This window comes from Centruroides sculpturatus, unplaced genomic scaffold, assembly GCF_000671375.1.
Source record: "Centruroides sculpturatus isolate CEXI.00-Female unplaced genomic scaffold, Cexi_2.0 scaffold1651, whole genome shotgun sequence".
NCBI lineage: Eukaryota > Metazoa > Arthropoda > Arachnida > Scorpiones > Buthidae > Centruroides > Centruroides sculpturatus.
Genome location: NW_019392623.1, coordinates 41,660 through 52,469, shown reverse-complemented (window position 1 = coordinate 52,469; position 10,810 = coordinate 41,660).

Here is a 10,810-nt window from a genome sequence, read left to right as displayed (position 1 = left end):
CCTTAGTTCAAATATGTAAAAATATTAAGGGGGATCATTTTTTTACCTATTCCTATACTTTCCTTTTGTTTTTTTGAAACAAAAATATNAAATAGAAAACCACTTTCAACCACTTTCAGCCCCATATCTCCCGCACCCTTATAGCTATCGAGACGCAACCACAATAGTGCACGAATGGAGACTTGGGGCTACTACCACATACAAACAGCATTCATGTGCGATGTGTAGTTTTGGCAGAAAAGTGAAATATAGAGACACACACGTCCATTTTTAAATATGTATATATATATATATATAGGTTATATTCATTCCGTTAAGCGCTCATCATTACAAACGCATGTGCAGTTATTATTTTTTCGTGATTTTAATTTATGTTCTATTTCTTTAATGTTCTTTTTACTTTATCATTTAACTGATGAAGATCGTTAAAAGACGATCCTAAACGTTTTAAGGATATTATTTGCTGGAATATCGAGAAACATTTTTCCAGAAGAAAATTGTCGATATTTCACGTAAATATAAGTGTGACCGAAGGGTCGGCACCCCTTTGGTGCCCTGTCAGAATGACACCACCGCGTCTCGGCGGACACGGAAGCCGCGTTATTTAGGTCACGCGAGCGGTCGCGTAATGGAGAGATCAGAGTTGAGATAGAAGGGAGAGACAGCACAAGTTAACTTAACAACTGTTTAATGTGTACCAAGAGGCCATACATTTCGATTTTAAATCTAGTTTTTTGATAATTTTTATGATTTAATAAATATGAGCTATATGTGATATTACGTTTTTCCCCATTTGTGAGAGAGAGAGTTTTTTCATAAGTTGCGCGTGGCGATAAATACCTTGTATGAAATCTTGGTCTTCTACAAGTCAGTCGGACAAAAAAAGAAGACAGTTCTGTACGACAGTTCTTATTTCCACAGTTCTTAATTAACTAGTTATTAAGCGAGGAGGTATCCAAAGGCGAAAAAATATCCAAATATTTTAGCACAGGGAAAACTTGAGTAGTCCGCTCGAGGAACTGGTGACGACTGCTACTTTGTTGTTCTGTCCTAAGTTTGTATTGTTGAAATCGAGATATTAGGTCAAAAGGTGCTGAGAAAACGTCGTTATTAAGCCTGAGAACTTAGCTGATGTTTAGCTCCCAGGTGTAAAAGTTCACAGTTATTGAATGAAAGTATGGCTACAATGGGATCTTATGATGCAATAATATAAACATTATAAAGTCAACACACGTTACTATTGAGAAAGCACATTTATAAAGCTAAACAAACGTTTTTAACCCATTTCATGGGCCATCATCAGGTTAAAGTGTGAAATTTCGGATTTTTTTCAAATTGTGTAATGAAAACTTTATTTTATTTCTGAACGAAAAATTTTTATGCAGTAGTAGCTTTATTTTCCTCTGTTATTTTATAAGGTTTGATGTTCTACTACAGGTTCAATATTAATTTTTAAACATTTTTAATTACAGTATTTAAAATGGTTATTAAAACTATAAATTACATGATTATTTATTAAGGGATTTATTATAAAATACATGTACTCTGTAGAAAAATCTTTACCCATATTTCGTTTTTATATTGACAATATTTTGTTTCTAGGTTTCATTATTAATATGATAATAATGGTAAATGGGCATTCTTTGTATTTACATTAACATAGACATAATTTATTACGATATACCTGTAACTACGAATAAATGTTAATATTACAAAACGAACTTTATTTTATATCAGAAACACGTGCTGATCAGAGGATAGAGATTCATTAACGTGTACAATCCTTTTAGTATAAGCCCAGAATATTTAATACTCGGTTAACTTGCGCCTTCGAATCTATTGCGCTTTGTGTTTGTCTCTTGACAAGAGCGATCTAACAAAAGCTACTGTATTAGTATTTAACATTATTATACGAATAACATAACTTTTGTTATAACACAAAATTTTTTTTGTAACGCTGCTAAGTCACGAGTAAGATATCTCATTCCAAAAGAATTATAAATGTATTATGTACCCGATTTAAGTATATTTCCGTGTATAATTTACATAGTTTTTAATCATTTCGTACAGGAAGCTGAAAATAATCAAACCACAGGTGATGATCAAGAACATGAAGAAGTCAGAATTTCAATTTATAAAGCATACGTCAAAGCCGGAGGAAGTTTTTTCTTTAAGATTATTATAATAGTAATACTAGTCTTAACTCAATCGTTTACAACTGCCAGCGACTATTGGCTAATCAAATGGTATGCTCTTATTATAATTAAATCAACTTTTTACTTGTGAATTGTTTTTATTAATAAAAAACTTTTAATATAAAAAATATTGCATTATATAGCCCTTGGATATTCGCACTGTGAGTCATTAAACCATACGCCATTTTTTGAATTTTTTTGTATTGAAATTTTCATAGAAAATTTAAAAATCATCACATTCCAAACTTCTCACATCTTACAACATGCTGTTGATCTTTTTCAACACAGGTGTGATTTTAAACGAAAAAGTGCCTGGGTATACGAGACTCAACACGACTAGAGGCGTATCTCTAGGTCAATATGTTCTGATAGATTTTCAAAGTTATATAAAATTTCTTTTTCCATGATTACTCCTTTATACACAAATACCACCATATAACATATAATGTTTCTTTAAATTTTCAGAGTGCAACGTATCGATATTGGCATTTCTGTTTAAGCTGTGTAGGTTTGTTTCTTCTGATAGACTGATTCCTTGTCATTGACATTTTCGTTTGCTTGCTTTAATACATATTTTAAAACAACGAGAATATAGTATTTCAATTATCAATGAAAATATTAATATATTGAATAGTAGAAACTAGAAAATCACATACCAATGAGTGTTCAACGTCCAATGGTTTCTGTGAAACATTGATTTGCTGCATTTGTTCCTGACAATGCAATTTTCGGGTAATGTTGCACGAAATGCAATTCGTCAGAATTATAAAAATTAATTTTGATAAAACAATTTGTGTAAATCCGAAAATGTGTGTTTATTACACAAGAGCATTTTATAGTTATGATAAGAAATGACTTTGTTTTGTAATAGTATTAAAAGTTTTTTAGTTACACTGCTCTTAATTAATATGTGCATTTGACATAATATACACAATTGTTGCATTTTTGGTTGTTCGCGCATTACTTTCTTAATTTCTTCATTTCTGTACAGATAAAATGTTAAAAGACAACTCATTCCTCTAAAATTTAAAACAAACAGGATTTTATTCGGTATAACTTGGTATAATTATTGCGATTAAAATATTGTATATCTACTTGGGTCTTTTTTAAATATTGTACGTAAAGCATGGAAGAAAGAAAAACTTTTAAATAATTTATGTGTTTTTGATTTATCAGTAACAAATGCATTTCGAACACATTCCGTTCTCCTTCAGTGGATACAAAAATAGAATTTTTTGTAACATACTTACAGGGAAAAATACATAAAACAATTTTTATAATACAAAATACATTGTTTAAGTGAGAAAGTTTATACACAAACAAAAATATCTCCATATTAATTCATATGCCTGTATGTCCTAATTTTCTACAATTTGTTAAATTTTTGTCTACGAGGACTAAGCTTATTAATAGAGCAAATTGCACTAGTGTTTTGGTTTTTGCAACTAAGAAAAAAAACTTATTCAGAGGAACAAACAATTTTTATTTGTACCTTGTATTATACCAGGTATAATACAAGTTGCAAAAACCAAAACAGTACTGCCGTCCGTCCTATTAAAAAGCTTAGTCCTGGTAGACAAACACTTAATAAAAAATAATATCTCTAAAAATGTCTATTGCAATTTTTAAAGATTAATTAACATGTAAATTTAAGTTATATAGTAAAAATTACAATTAATTTTGATTGTTGACAATACATAAAAATGTTTTTATCGTAGCAATACTCTTTAGTGATCATTACTAAACCTTTATTTGGTGGTATTGTTGAAATTTTTTAATTTATGAAAATTTTAATTTGCTTGTCTGTGCCTGTAAGAGACCTAAATAGATCTTGCAGACAAAGAAACAGTAGAAATGACGATAGTGTTAAAGTTTATAGAATCATACTTGTGAACAATTAAACTAATCAGTAATAACCGTGCGTTTGCTGAATTACTTCATCGAGGTAAAAGGATGTATTGTTCCAGTGTCTAGCTTTGTATCATTTCATTTTAACATCTGTCTTCGCTGCAGATTAATTAAAATGCCAAAATTTGATAAGTGTTAACCAATAATACTATGGAAAGTTTATCTGCAATAGTCTTATTTGCATAATTATGATAAAACTATGACGTTCATTTCGCGATATTTTATATGCTGATTTTTTTTAGTGAAATTATTCCATGCATATCAGCAGAGATATATTCAATAGTTTAACATTTTTAATACATAATTCTTATATTTTGTACGTTAATTGCTTTACCTGTATACCAATCTTCACAAAATACTAAATAAAATTTTAAAAAATTACTGTTATTTTATGTTTAATTTCAGGTTACAAGATAGCAGAATTTCTAGCCAAAGTAAAAAAATGATAAAAGATATTTTATCAAACACAACAGTCTTTAATATTAGTGAAGGCAGAAATTTTCATCAGAGTGACGAAACCAACGTATATGTTTACTTTGGATTGATATGTGCAGCATGTTTCACCATGTTACTTGCAGGTTCACTATTGTTGAAATTTTTTACAGCTGCATCTACCAAACTTCACAACAATATGTTCCGTTGTATTATTCGAACTCCAATATTATTTCTGGACAATAATCCTGTTGGTATGTAAAATTATTTAAGTCATCTTAAGCTAATATTCTTCTGATGAAATTCAGATTAATTTTTTAGATAAAATTAAAATTATGTTGAAATGTTTTGCAATGGACAAATACTTATACATAGAATTGTGTTGCTCTGTTTCTAGCTGAATTAGCTGAGTGGATCTCAATAAATTATTATATTTTCTTCTTTTGAAGATGCAATTTGAAAAAAAAAATTGCAGACCTATAAATTACCGCTGTTTTCTCTCTGCCTGTTTTTCCTAACTATCGAGAAGGGAATTAAATAGATGAAAGTGGAGAGTAAATTTGAAAACCATAAGCATACGAGGTCTGTTCAAAAAATTACGCGGACTGACGTCATAAAACAAAATGTACTTTATGTAGAAGTTACATGTCTGGGTCCCCTTTAAAGCACTCTCCTTCCCAACGCATACACTTATCCCAACGGTGTTTCCACTTGTTGAAACAGTCCTAGTACGCGTCTTTTGTAATGTCTTTCAGCGCCTTCGTCGCATTTGCCTTAATGTCGGGAATCGTCACAAATCTTCTTTCTTTCAAGGGTCTTTTGAGTTTGGGGAACAAGAAAAAGTCACAAGAAGCGAGGTCAGGTAAGTAGGGCAGTGGGGAAAAACAGTGATCGAGTGTTTAGCCAAAAACTCACTAGTTCTGAGGGCCGAATGGGCTGGAGCATTGTCGTGATGGAGAAACCAATCGCCACTCCTCCACATTTCTGGCCTTTTGAGACGGATGGCGTCCCTCAGACGTTTCAGAACTTCAATGTAATAAGTCTGGTTCACTGTGGAGCCTTGGGGGGAGGTACTCGTCGAGAACAACACCATTAGCATCAAAGAAAACTGTAAGCATCACCTTGACATTGGATCGAACTTAGCGAGCATTTTGGGTCTGGGGGACGTTTCACCCACCCACTGGTTGAGCATAGCAAATGTTTTAGTCGCAGATTTCTTAAGTTTAACACAAAATTTCACAGCGAGTCGTTGCTCCATCAGGTCATTCATTCTGAAATCCGACAAACGAAAAAATCGCAATTAACTAAAACCCGCGTAGCTAATCGACAAATAAAAATATCTGTAATCGGGAAACGTCTTTATTACCAGACGATCTGTACAAACCTAGCGACACCAAGCTGATTCCATTGGAACAAACTGGAGCCGCGCAATTCAAACAGTCCGCGTATTTTTTGAGCAGACCTTGTATGCAGCTTTGATTAACTATATACAAACTTTCGATGCACACCGGAGGGCAGTTATTTTAATTCAAATCGTTTCCAAGTAAAAGAATTAGATAAATGACCAGCTGGACTCCATTGCTAGCGAAACGTATTATTACATGGGTATGACACTAATAATTTGAAGTGGAGAGCACATATTTTAAATTAAATAAATAAAAAATATGATTAAAAAAAATTGCAGCCCGGCATTGTGATGATGTCACAATAAATTATATTTTGTTTTTGTTTGTTTGTTTCAAGTTATTGATAAAAATATTTTTATATAAGAAATAATTTAATTGTTATTTGATATTTTATATTTTCAGGAAAAGTGTTAGATCGGTTTTCTAAAGATGTTAATAATATTGATGATACCTTACCTAACTGTTACTATATTTCAATAATAGTAAGTTTACATTAATTTCAAACATATAAATTTATATCAGTATTATTTATATGGTATTTGAAAAAAGCGAACTCATTACTTGCGGGAAAAATTAAAATGAATGTTCTCAGTCCTACCTTGAACGTTGTTTTGATTATTGTGCCTGCATGTTTCAACTTGATCTATGCTATGTAGTCTATATACTAAGCAAATTGAAACAGCCTTTCTACTGTTATTCCTGTTAGTAAACATTACTGTGCTCACTCATGGAAAATACTGTTGTAAATATTATTGTATAATTGATCGAATCAATTGTAAAATTAGTTTAAATTTTATTATGCTTTTGACTTTTATAACCGCTCACATAACAAGCTTACTTATAGATTTAACATAATAATAAAAAATATATGGAGATTATAATTAAAGTTTTACATTGAAATGGCCATAAAATGAAAACTACTGGACAGAATGTTATCAAACTTGTAATAGTGTACCGGTTGTCATGGGATTTTATTTCCTATGAAAAAATAGTTCAAAAACTCACCACCAACAGGAAATGGCGCTGTCTGCAATATTGTTAAACGAAACAAGACATGAAGACATCGTTGAAAATGCTTTCAATTGTTTCTAAAATATGTTACAAAGCATGTTTAACATGATATTCACCATTTTCTGAAAGCAAGATACGTAAATTCCTTCTGATATGCCAAGAGCTACTGTTGAGAACTCAGTAATACGAGCTAATCAAAGTAATAGAGCTTATCAAAATGGTGGACAGCGCATTGAACATGCTTTATAACTCGTTATAAAACCGATTAAAAACATTTACAAAGATGTCTTCGTGCCTTATTTCGTTTAACATTATTGCAGACATCGCTATTTCTGTTGGTGGTGAGTTTTTGAACTATATTTTTTCGCAGAAAATAAAATCTCATGACGTCCTTTACACTATTACTAAGTTTGATAACATTTTGTCCAGTAGTTTTCATTTTATGGCCATTTCAATGTGGTACTTTAATTATAATCACCTTATTTACTAATTTAACAGGGTGTTTCCTAAGTCTGGTACCTCATTTTCTTAAATAATACTAAACTGTTTCTAAAGCATTTCCTAAAGGAGTGCGGCTCCTCAGTGCCATATTAAAACTAAAGTCTATTGCAACTAGCACCTACATTCCATGTAGGCAACTAGCATGATTTTTTCTTCACGTGAATTGTAATATCTCACTGTTTATTTGTATATTTTGCATTATTATGTATTATTAAAATTTCTTTTACCCACATATTCTGTATGTTTTTACCTATCATACTGGATTGACTTTTTCCTATTTTCGTGCCACGGTACAAGGTGTACTAGTTCATTCAGCCAGAATATGGCTGAGTCCTGATCAGGAGAGTTGTCTAGACCAAATTATACGAGAGTTTTCTTTTTTGTAAATTTACGTAGACTTTAAATAAATACACGAAAATCTATCTAATTTATAAAGCGCTAAAAAAGCGATTCTATACTAAGTTTTGAGACTTTTCTGCTAGGTTCTCCACTGTGGCACCAAATATGTATCAACATATTTTAATTAATTAAAATAATACGCTATCTATAACTATTATCTTCTTAATATAATTTGAATGCTGTATATTCAAGTTATTCATGTATGTAATCACTTTAATTCAAAAAACTCTTTGGTTGACAGTCTCACAGAACTTCTGATAAGTTAATTATAACTTTATTTCACAAATTAAATATAGGTTGTACAAATGCATTTCGGGCTATTGTAAATCTACATCCCCCTTCAGTGCTGTTAAAAAATAACAATAGTACAATTAGGAACCGTCACTACTATATATTGTAGAAAGTTTTTACAAACCTACACTTATATATTTCATAGAAAAACGACAAAGAAATTCCATTTTCATATTAGTATTTTTCATAAATATACATAAAAATCCACTATGTCATGTAAAAAAATAAATTATAATGACATAAAATTATATTAAAATTCAAAAACATACTTTACTTTAAATTTATCTGATATTTTACTTTCTTTTTTATCACAATAAAAAGTAACTGAGAATCAGTTCCTCTAGGTAAAGTACTAAGTGTTCGTTACATTATACACTAGAGCGTCGTTTATCCGAATCAATTGGGGACTGAGGTTGTTCGCATAATTTATTTTTCGGATAACCGATTATGTACGAAAAAATATATTAACCTATCCCGTGTTGAAATTTTTTTCCGTTGCGTGTCGCTTCGCGTTGAATTTTTGTCGATGTTAAGCCTAACGTAAACTTTAAAACAATAATCGTGGCTATTGTAAAGTTAAAAATGATTTCTTTTATATTTTACAAACAAAATAAATACATTGAAAAATATAAAAACAAGTAAAAATTATACTTTAGGCCCACTGGAATTCTTTCGGATAACCGACGTTTCGGAAAACCGACTTTCGGATAAACGACGCTCTACTGTATTACATTATAATTTAGCTAAATTTTGTTATAATGCAATTTCAAAACCATTAAATAGTAAAAATATGTATTTACTTACAATTAATGTTCTTTCTTTGTATATATGAAAAGATAATTTTACACAACGTACAAAACTAGAATTTTATAATGCAACATATCCCAAACTGTACTATAATAATATTCTACGTGTCAAAAGGCCCTTTATTAACTGGTACAACTGAGGGTCTATTGTCATGCCCTATGAAATATTAATTAAATTATCTTTTGGTTTTTTTATTTCAGTATGTTCTTTGAATTTTATTTTGTAAATATCTTCCTCAATATGTTAAATTTCCATGTTGTTTTTATTAATTTGACAATTATTGTTTATTATGTGGTTATACCAAGAATAATTATTATATTTAACGTTGCAAGGTTTTTTGTATGTTATAAAAGTCAATTTATCAAAGGCTATTCATTATAGTTATGTCTAAATAATTAATTAAATTGCGCATTTTCTTTTTGTTCTACGTCAAACTGAATATCTTCGTTAATGCGATTTATGGTATTAAAAATAATTATATCATTACTATTATACTATTGTACATTATTGTATAATCATCAGCATATCCCATTACTAGTTTTATGACAGAAATAATATTTATTATTTCATCTATTTCTGTCATATCTAATTCTGCTAATTTTGGCCATACTAATGTTATTAACCTGCGTACAGAATATTTCATTTACTTGGAAGTAATTCTTTTTATATGCAAATTGTATTAAATCAATTAAAGTTTTATTAATATTAAGTTTAACTAGACTTGTTTCCATTAATTTCTATTTTATATTTGGATTCATATGTGAGAATCGAAATTTTATTACTTAATTAGCGTAAGAAATATATATAGTTTTTCGATGTTGTTTAGAAAAAAGGAAGAGAAAGCTGTCACTATTGTGTTGAAAGGAAAAATTAACTTTCTTTCCCAGAACCTTATCTTCAAACTGAACTAACCATCTGGATATCTACCTTCTCTGTACATCCCGTCTATGTACGAATATCCTTTAATGCTATTGGTCAAAAGTTATGATATAAGGGAAGATTATCAGCAATTCGGAGGAATCAACAGAAATATAACATTGCCATAGTAGAAGCTGTCAATAGAAATTCGATATTGCCATGTACCAGTATACTGCAATCCTCAATAATTCGAAGGTGCCACTTTAGCAACAGTTCCCTCCCATCGTTTCCTTGAGCGTTGTCTTTGAACGAGAAGAGCGACACCACGACCTTCACTAAAGACAGTATGATTAAGTTGTTATAAACTCTCTCTCGGTTGAGAAGTATATTTTAGACAGATCTAGGATTTACGAAGGTTGTAATATGTATTTCGAAGTATGTATTTCTATGTTTATTTTAATTATTAAACTCTTTGTTATTTTGTTAACGAGGTTGATTTACTCAGTTAAATAAGCAAGGATATACCTCCCTTTACAATCGCGGCTCCTCCCCACTCGAATCTCTTAACCGTCATCCAGTCACACCGTAAGCGGGCCTTAACGTCACGACGATTAGGTGTTATACCTTCCAGCGTATTCTCACATATTTTTACATCAAGATATTTATTTACCATCGTTTTCATTCTCTACTTTCTGTAATGAACACTTAGTACTTTACCTAGAACTGATCCTCAGTTACTTTTATTGTAATAAAAAAATAATATATTACACAAACTAATACGAGAATTTTTACATGGGTCTAAAAATATGTTCGGTTTCTACCAAAAATGCAAAAAACCGCATCTTAAATAGTATAGTAGAAGCCGAGTCCTTTATAGTAATCCTTAACCCACTTCCTCTTCTTCATGGGGAGAATTTTCAAAAATTCTTACTTAATGTGCATTCTCATGGAGTATTCTACTAAAACGCAGTCTAAAAGCACAAGAACATCGTATCTAAAATA